This window comes from Salarias fasciatus, chromosome 3 (genome assembly GCF_902148845.1).
Source record: "Salarias fasciatus chromosome 3, fSalaFa1.1, whole genome shotgun sequence".
NCBI classification, from domain to species: Eukaryota; Metazoa; Chordata; class Actinopteri; order Blenniiformes; family Blenniidae; genus Salarias; species Salarias fasciatus.
The window spans coordinates 19565827-19574595 of NC_043747.1; the positions used below are offsets into that span (position 1 = coordinate 19565827).

The window sequence follows — 8769 nt, forward strand, 5'->3', positions numbered from 1 at the left end:
CGATGAAAAGCTGTTACATTTCAATGCTTCTGAGTCCTTCAATGGAGAGTATGTGTGTATGGCCAAATGCAGAGGTGACTCTTATTCTACAACCACATGGAGTGAAGCCTTCACAGTGTCAGTGTTACGTAAGTGATGCTTGTTGGTTTTTCTTGTGTTTGTTAGAGTGATATTAAGACAATGAGATAATTAAAGCCGCAAGCGGCATTGGTCGGGACCGAGCCTCCCTGCCAGGCCGCAACTGAGACGTCCACCCACTAACTTGCAAGTTGTTAGCATCTCCCATCCACTAACATGTAGCTGTTCGCGTCTGTCATCCATTAACATGGAGTTGTTAGCATCTCCCATCCACTAACAGAGGTGTTAGCATCTCCCATCCACTAACATGGAATTCTTAGCATGTCCCCATCCACTAACATGTAGCTGTTAGCATACATCACCCACTAACATGCAGCTGTTAGCAACTCCAATCCAATATGTTCGTCCTTCGTAGTCGAAGATGACCATGACATCTGTTATGAGGTGGAGCTGCTAATGATGTGTCCGGAGGTGGCTGATGAGGCCGATCCGGGCAAGGAAGCCTCGCCCACAGGTCGGACAGTAGTGGGTAGGCGCTGTGCTGTTGGTACTCGTGTCTTTGGCTTTGCGTGCTGCTCTCTTCTGCTCGGCTTGGAGGGTCCTGCACTCCTCTGCTGCATTGGCTCCTTTGCTGATAAGTTGGCGCCAGCCGGGTTTGTGGGGTGCAAGTGATTCCCAGGATTCAGTGCTGATGTTGAAGTCTTTTAGCGAGACCTTGAGGCTGTCCTTGTACCGTTTTCTCTGCCCCCCAACTGTGCGTTTACCCTGACAGAGTTCTCCATAGAGGACTTGCTTAGGAATGCGGTTGTCTGGCATTCGGGTGACGTGGCCAGCCCACCTGAGTTGGGCCTTGCGCATGATGGTGGTGATGCTGGGGAGGTTTGCCTGCTTCAGGACTTCAGTGTTGGGGAGTTTGTCCTGCCAGCCGATGTGGAGGAGGTTTCTGAGGCATCTGAGGTGAAAGCGATCAAGCTGTTTTTCATGTTGCCTGTACGCAGTCCAGGTTTCCGAGCCTTGGAGTAGGGTGGTGAGGATGACTGCTCGGTAGACTTTCAGTTTGGTCTCAAGGCTGATTCCCCTCCTCTCCCAGACTTTCTCCCTCAGTCTCCCAAAAGCACTGCTTGCCTTGGAGATTCTGTTGTTAATCTCGGCATCAATGGTGGCTGTGCGAGAGAGGGTGCTGCCGAGGTAGGTGAAGGTTTCAACCGCCTGGAGAGTCTGTCCATTCACAGAAATCTGTGGTTCGTGGTATTGGTTGCCTGGAGCTGGCTGAAACATCACCTCAGTTTTCTTGGTGCTGATGGTAAAGCCGAAGTTGCTGCAGGCTGCGGAAAAGCTGTCCATCTCAGCTTGCATTTCATGCTCGTCACTGGCATTAAGGGCACAGTCGTCGGCGAAGAGGAATTCTCTGAGAGCAGTCTCCTTCACTTTCGTGACAGCCTGCAGTCTCCTCAGGTTGAATAGCTTCCCGTCAGACCTGTACTTGATGTTGATGCCAGGCTTGTAGTCTCTGAAGGCGTCAGTCAGCATTGCTGAGAACACCATGCTAAACAGTGTCGGGGCCAAAACACAGCCCTGTTTGACACCGTTGGTCACCGGGAAGGCATTGGATAGTTCACCGTCATCCAGAACACGGGCCGTCATGCCATCATAGAGTTGGCGGACCATGGCTATGAAGGTGCTTGGGCAGCCAAATTTTTCCATAATCCTCCAGAGTCCGTCTCGACTGACTGTGTCGAAAGCCTTGGTCAAGTCAATGAAGGTCGTGTAGAGGTCCTGGTGCTGTTCCATGCATTTCTCCTGGAGTTGGCGGGCAGCAAAGATCATGTCGGTGGTGCCTCGACCTGCGCGGAAGCCGCATTGACTTTCAGGGAGGAGGCCTTGCTCCAGGTGATCCAGCAAGCGGTTGAGGAGGATGCGGGCCAGGATTTTGCCTGCTACGGAGAGGAGGGATATTCCTCGGTGGTTGTCACAGGACTGGCGATTTCCTTTGCGCTTGTAGATGTGAATGATTGTGGCGTCCCTGAATTCTTGTGGCAGTTGCCCCTGGTTCCACATGGTCTTATGGCTTCGCCACTTGTCTTGTACACCTCAGCAGGGATGGCATCGGGGCCAGGAACTTTTCCACTGGTCATCTGGTTGATGGCTTTACTGACCTCTTCAGTCGAGGGAGGGGCATCAAGCTCTTGATTAATCGCCAGTTGTGGGAGGCGTGCGATTGCTTCATCGTTGATTGCTGCAGGACGGTTCAGCACACTATTAAAGTGGTCTGCCCACCTCTCAAGGACCTGCTTCTTATCTGTGAGCAGGGTTGTGCCATCTGTGCTGAGTAAAGGGGATGATCCGGAAGACTGTGGTCCGTATACAGCTTTCAGTGCATCGTAGAACCTCTTGATGCCATGTCTGTCAGCATAGCCTTGAATTTCATCGGCCTTGGCGCTGAGCCAGGAGTCCTGCATGGAACGCAACTTGGACTGAACTTTGCTGCGCATGTTGGTGAAGGCGACTTTTTTTGCCACACAGGAGGGGTCATTCTGATGGGCTCGGAGCAAGTAGTGTTTTTCATCCAGCATGGTGCGGATCTTGCCATCATTCTCGTCGAACCAGTCCTGATGGTGTCTGATGGTGTGACTGAGCACTTCCAGAGCAGCAGAGTGGACTGCATCCCTGAAGGATGCCCACTTCTCCTCAACGCTGTTGTGGTCAGCCTGGAGGACCTCAAGTTTGCTGTCCGGGTTCAGTTGAAGTTTGAGAGCTATCTGGGGACATTTCAGTTTGGTTGTGCTTAGGTTCTTGGGTGCTTTTTGTCCCTGTGGCCTTCTCTCCGGCTGGATGAAGAAGTTCAGTTTGGAGATGATGAGGCAGTGGTCTGTCCAGCAGTCGGCACCGCACATGGCTTTGGTCAGTCGCACGTCTTGCCTGTCCTTAGCCCTAGTAATGACATAATTGATGAGATGCCAGTGCCGAGAGCGTGGGTGCATCCATGATGTCTTGTTGCGGGTTGGTAGGCGGAACATGGTGTTGGTGATGGCCAGGTCATGTGCAGCACACATTGTGAGGAGGAGGAGTCCGTTGCTGTTACATTTGCCTATTCCATGTTTCCCAATGATGTTGTGCCAGGCTTGGTGGTCGGTACCAACATGTGCGTTGAAATCGCCAAGAAGAATGAGCTTCTCTGACTGAGGAACAGAAGAGACAAGGGAGGCGAGCTCTTCGTAGAACCTGTCTTTGATTTCGTCCTGGTTTGTCATGGTTGGAGCATAGACACTGATCAGAGTAGCATTGGTCTTGTGTCCCAGTGGTAGCTGCATTTTCATCAGCCGGTCATTAAGGCCCTCCGGGATGCTTACGAGGTTTGGGACATGAGTTGTTTTGATGGCAAAACCTACACCAGCCTCTCTGCGCTCCTCACTACCGCGCCCACTCCAGAAGAATATGTAGCCAACGCCAGTCTCTGTCAGCTGGCCTTTATCTGCGAAGCGCGTCTCGCTGAGAGCTGCAATGTCGACTTTATACCGAGCCAGTTCTCTAGCTACAAGCGCAGTTCTTCTCTCGGGTCTGTCAGCTCTGATGTTGTCGAGCAGAGTTCTTACATTCCATGACGCTAAGATGAGTACCTTTGTTTTCTTTTTGTTTGGGTTTCAACCGCTAGAAAGGGATCCCCGTCAGCCGCGGTATGCTGAGCAGGGTGAGGTGAGGCAGGCTATTTTTGGGGCACCTTTTCTAGCCCCGTCCTCAGACTATGGAGACGAGCAGAGCGATCCTAAAAAGGACTGCTCGGTCACTCAGGAGGCTGCTGGACTACACTGCTGCCTTGATCCAGTGAAGAACGACCACATGTCCTGAGCCGCCTGTGTGCAGGTTCGCGGCTACAGCTTCCAGTGTATCCTCACCTGCTGCTTCGCCATTTCCCTATCGCCACAGGACTTGGGGGTTGCATGATGGTGATGTCATGACTTGCGTGTGACTTGGATAAAAGTGAGGGAGACTTGCGCAGGATCAGCCTCACTCTTTCGTCTTGATGTGCCGGGTCCAGTGGCAAGACAGAGTCGAGACGGCTGGGGACAGACCAGGATGCGGGAGTTGCCGGAAGGTGACAAGTATGCATACAACCGCCTTCGGGGCTCCACTCCGGATTTACTGTAGGGTTTACTCCATTAGCCTTTGACTTTCCCAAGACATCCACAAGGCAGTGGAGCTATTTGACCCATAACTGGGGGTTGGTTCATACGGCACCAGGGCGTGTCCACACACCGGTGGGCCTGCATGCCTTATGTCTGGGGGCCAACCTCCTCCGAGTCCTTGTAGCTCGGCCTGAGTCCGTGAGGTGCTCAGTTACCATGTCTCGGTACGAGGAACCGCTAACATAGGGCTTGTAGATGGAGAGGCTGTATACTGGCAGAGGGAGACTTACACACTCGGCTCCCCTTTTCGCATACAAGCGAGCCAGCGGTGTTAGCTGAAAGCGAGAAGTGACAAGCACGACCACAGCAGCTCGCACACAAGACGCGTCACACTGCCAATTGAGACACTCCAATAACATGGAGCTGTTAGCATCTCCCATCCACTAACATGGAGCTGTTAGCATCTCCCATCCACTAACATGTAGCTGTTAGCAACTCCAATCCAATAACATGGAGCTGTTAGCATGTCCCATCCACTAACATGGAGCTGTTAGCATGTCCCATCCACTAACAAGTAGCTGTTAGCATCTCCCATCCACTAACATGTAGCTGTTAGAATCTCCCATCCACTAACATGTAGCTGTTAGCATCTACCACCCACTAACATGCAGCTGTTAGCATCTCCCATCTACTAACATGGAGCTGTTAGCATCTCCCATCCATTACATAGAGTTGTTAGCATCTCCGATCAACTAACATGGAGTTTTTAGCATCTCCCATCCACTAACATGGAGCTGTTAGCATCTGTCATCCACTAACATGGAGTTGCTAGCATGTCCCATCCACTAACATGGAGCTGTTAGCATCTGTCACCAACTAACATACAGTTGTTAGCATCTCCCATCCACTAACATGGAGTTGTTAGCATGTCCCATCCACTAACATGGAGCTGTTAGCTTCTCCAATCTTCTTTTGACAGTCACTGAATGAAGGCACTGAGTGTCAGAGTTTGATTGACAGCTGCTGTCAGCTTTGTAACTGCACTGTACGCCCATATATGGTCATGTCCGTTTGAGTGGAGAGAGGAGAAAATCAAAGTTTCTGTTTGGGAAACAACTGCTCCTTGTTCCTTTCCTGTTTGGCAAGACTGAACAAAAAATATCACGTTTGATAGGAAAATTAGTTGTCTTTCAGTTGGTGAGGCTTTCAGAGCAGTCAGACTTTTAGTTTGGACCGTAGAGGCCTCAGTTTGTGAGAAGCGCGAGATTTTTCCCCATCCGGCTCCATTATAACTGAGAGCAAAAAAAATGCAAAGCGCACACCTTTTCATACCTGTGAAAACGTACATATAACATGAAATTACCCCCACTTACGTAACATCATCTTGTTTGGGAGAACCTGGTGAGGCTTTACGTGTGCTCGGGTTGTTGATAGGAGTCACGGTATAGCCACAATCTCCAGTTGTTCGAGGTGCTGAAAAAGGCGACATTTTTCTTTTTTTCCCCATTCGAACGGATGAGGGCCGGAGCAAGGCAAGATTTCAGACTTCTAACTTTGAGCGCTAATAAAATCCACACCGTAAGACTTTTGACAAAGTTGTTCAAAACTTTTGTAGATAAATATGTCCTCTATCACGTCATGTGACTCTGATGTCTGTATGACAAACGGTCTCGGAGGAGATAATTTTTTCGTGAGGAGTGATTTTGAGCAAAATTTTACTTTGAAAGGGAAATAGCGGACTTCCTGTTGGATTTAGGTCAGGGGTGTCAGCGCGTGAAATGTAGATCTTGATGAGATGAACACGTGAGTGTTGGTTTGATCTCTCTACGACATTCCTGTGGGCCGTAGCGACTGTTTTAGACGTTTTTTTGGGATATAGGTGGCACTAGAGAGCCGATGGTTTTCATTTTTGTATTTTATAAAATTTTTCACCGGTCACGATGTGCGTGCCAAATTTGGTGAGTTTTCGTGCATGTTTAGGGGGTCAAATTCGCGTTTATTTGGGCGTTAGTATAATAATAGAGAACGACAATAAACGAACGAATAACAATAGAGACCTTGCTCTCCGAGCAAGGCCGCAGGCCACCATGCCTTCCGGGCTCGGTCCCTAATAAAATACAACATAATGTCAGTAATATTATGACAAATGGCTGCTAATTCAATCCTTAAACTGTATATAAGTAGTATTTTTTGTGGGGGGCAGAACTAACTGAAGACCAATTGTCTTTAAAGTGATAATACTTTTTAAAATGTTCCTGTTTCATAATATTGACACGTGAATGTGAGGTTTGACATGTTTGGAGTCAAGTTCATCTAAATAACATTGTAAAACATGGTCAGTCAAGGTATAAATGAATCATGTAATCCAGGCCAACATGTATTACCTTTTGATTTGATAAAAATAACCTCTCTCCTGCAGGACTGAAGCTCATCCTCTCTGTGTCTCCATCATGGTTGATTCCTGGAGCTTCAGTCACTCTGATCTGTCACACTGAGCCTCCGTCAGCAGGGTGGAGCTTCTACTGGTTCAAAGCTGTTCCAAACTCTCAGGATTCCTACACCTATGAGCCTCTACCTGGTTCCAGCAGTGGGACAGCAAAGAATTCCTTCACAGTTCATGGACAGACACACACAGCAGGATATGCATGTTCAGCTGGACGAGGGGATCCGCTGATTTACACACAATACAGTCGTCCCACATTTGTCTGGTCTTCAGGTCAGTTTGTCTTTCTGGAACACTTGAACTGTTGTCTTCCAGCAGCCACAATAGAAATGCCATCCTTCACTGAGCCTTGATGTTTTGTCCAGGTGTTCATCCATCAGCGTCTCTCACAGTGAATCCTGACAGAGTCCAACACTTCACCTCTGAATCTCTCTCACTGACATGTGAAGGAAACTCTTCCCAGTGGAGGCTGATCCAGTTTCTGACTGACGACTCGCTGTTGAGTTTTCTTCCTCCAGCTACAATCAATGGATCAACATATATTAAGAATGAGGCTCCAAGAAAAGCTGTGTACTGGTGTGAGTCTGGAACAGAGTTCAGCAATGCAGTCAATATCTCCACACACTGTGAGTTGTCTTTTTCTCTCCTTGTTGGGAGTTTGATGCATTTTTATTTTTTTTAATCTGATCAGGACTGTTTAAAACAAAGAGTTTCTTGAAATTGTTGACCAAGACTGTATTTGTAAAGGACTTTTGATCCTTAAACTGCAACTCAACGTGTAATTTAAAAAAGAAAAGGTGAATGAAAATCAAAGCTGGTGTGATGTGAATGTGTTGATTTTCTGTCCTGTGATGAAGTGTTGAACTGTCCAGCGTGTCCTCTGCCCTCACCCAGAGTCTGCTGAGATTTAACTCCAGCAGCCTGGAACATTCAGTATGATGGAGCGCTACAGAAGATGGACAGATGGATGAAAAACACCAACTTATTAGTGTGTATTTTCCATCCTCATCATCTCACCTTCTAATGAATGAACTGAACTTTGTTTTCCAGCTGATGGCGTTATCCTGGTGAGCCCTGTGTATCCTGTACCTGTGGGAGAGTCTGTAACTCTCCTCTGTGTCATGAAGACTGGAAATATTTCCTCTGATGTGTTTTTCTACAAAAATAACAAAGTCATTGAAAATGAGAGACGAGGAGAGATGAAGATCTCTGCAGTGTCAGAATCAGATGAAGGTTTCTACAAGTGTCAGTACAATGGAAGAGAATCAGCACAAAGCTGGATGGCTGTGAAAGGTGACTAACTTTTTACGTGGTCTCTCATAAAATTATAACTTCTTTGTGATGTTAACTCTTGATAAGATACAAATCAAGAGCTTCCAAATTCATGGAAACTGATAATATGAATCCACATTGTGACTAAATACACTCTGAGTTCATATGACTTCATAGTGAGTGTGATTAAACATGTCTCTGTGCCTTTTATATGTAATAAAATGCATTGGACATCATTAAACTGAACATATTTCAATGTTTTTATGAGCTATTCATTGTGATTGCATTAGTTCAAAGAACAGGAAGTTACCAAATATGGTCACTATCCTGATAAACGCTTCCAACCATGAGTTTTAATCTTCCTTAATATTCATTGTTGCAGTGTCCAGATCTGAGAGCTCTTCATTCCATGTCTGGTTGATCTTTGGTCTGGTTTGTGGAGTTTTGCTTATTTTCATCCTCTGCCTGCTGTGGTGCTACAAATACAAAAAGAGTGAGTTGATTTTAGTTTTATAACCTCCTGAAAAATGATGATGGATTTCGATTTTAACAATATTCATAACTGTCTGCACAGTATGGTTTGATATAATTGATTTGTTTTCCAGGGTCATGCTGGAGCAGGTTGGTATGACACTCATCTCTGGTTTTAATTGCAATAAGCTGCATGTTCCTGAATAATTTGCTTCATTTTTAGATGTATTGAGTCTTTGTATGTCAATCAAAGCTCTGCGAAAAACCAGCCAGTGACCCAGAGTGAAAGTCAACTTTACTCCTCTCTCCTGCACGGTTCACATTTAGAATGAATACTCTCCTAATATCATCTTGTCTGACTTTAACTGCTTGCTGAAGTGT

At 47.1% G+C, this 8769-nt stretch overlaps 1 long non-coding RNA gene across 1 annotated transcript; it reads left to right on the forward strand.

The window, feature by feature from the left end:
* Positions 1–7149: 7149 nt before the first annotated feature.
* Positions 7150–8536, forward strand: LOC115386068 (uncharacterized). The gene is made up of 4 exons (XR_003931267.1): positions 7150–7271; positions 7696–7938; positions 8300–8410; positions 8523–8536. It is a non-coding gene; the product is annotated as an uncharacterized LOC115386068 (long non-coding RNA).
* Positions 8537–8769: the final 233 nt, after the last annotated feature.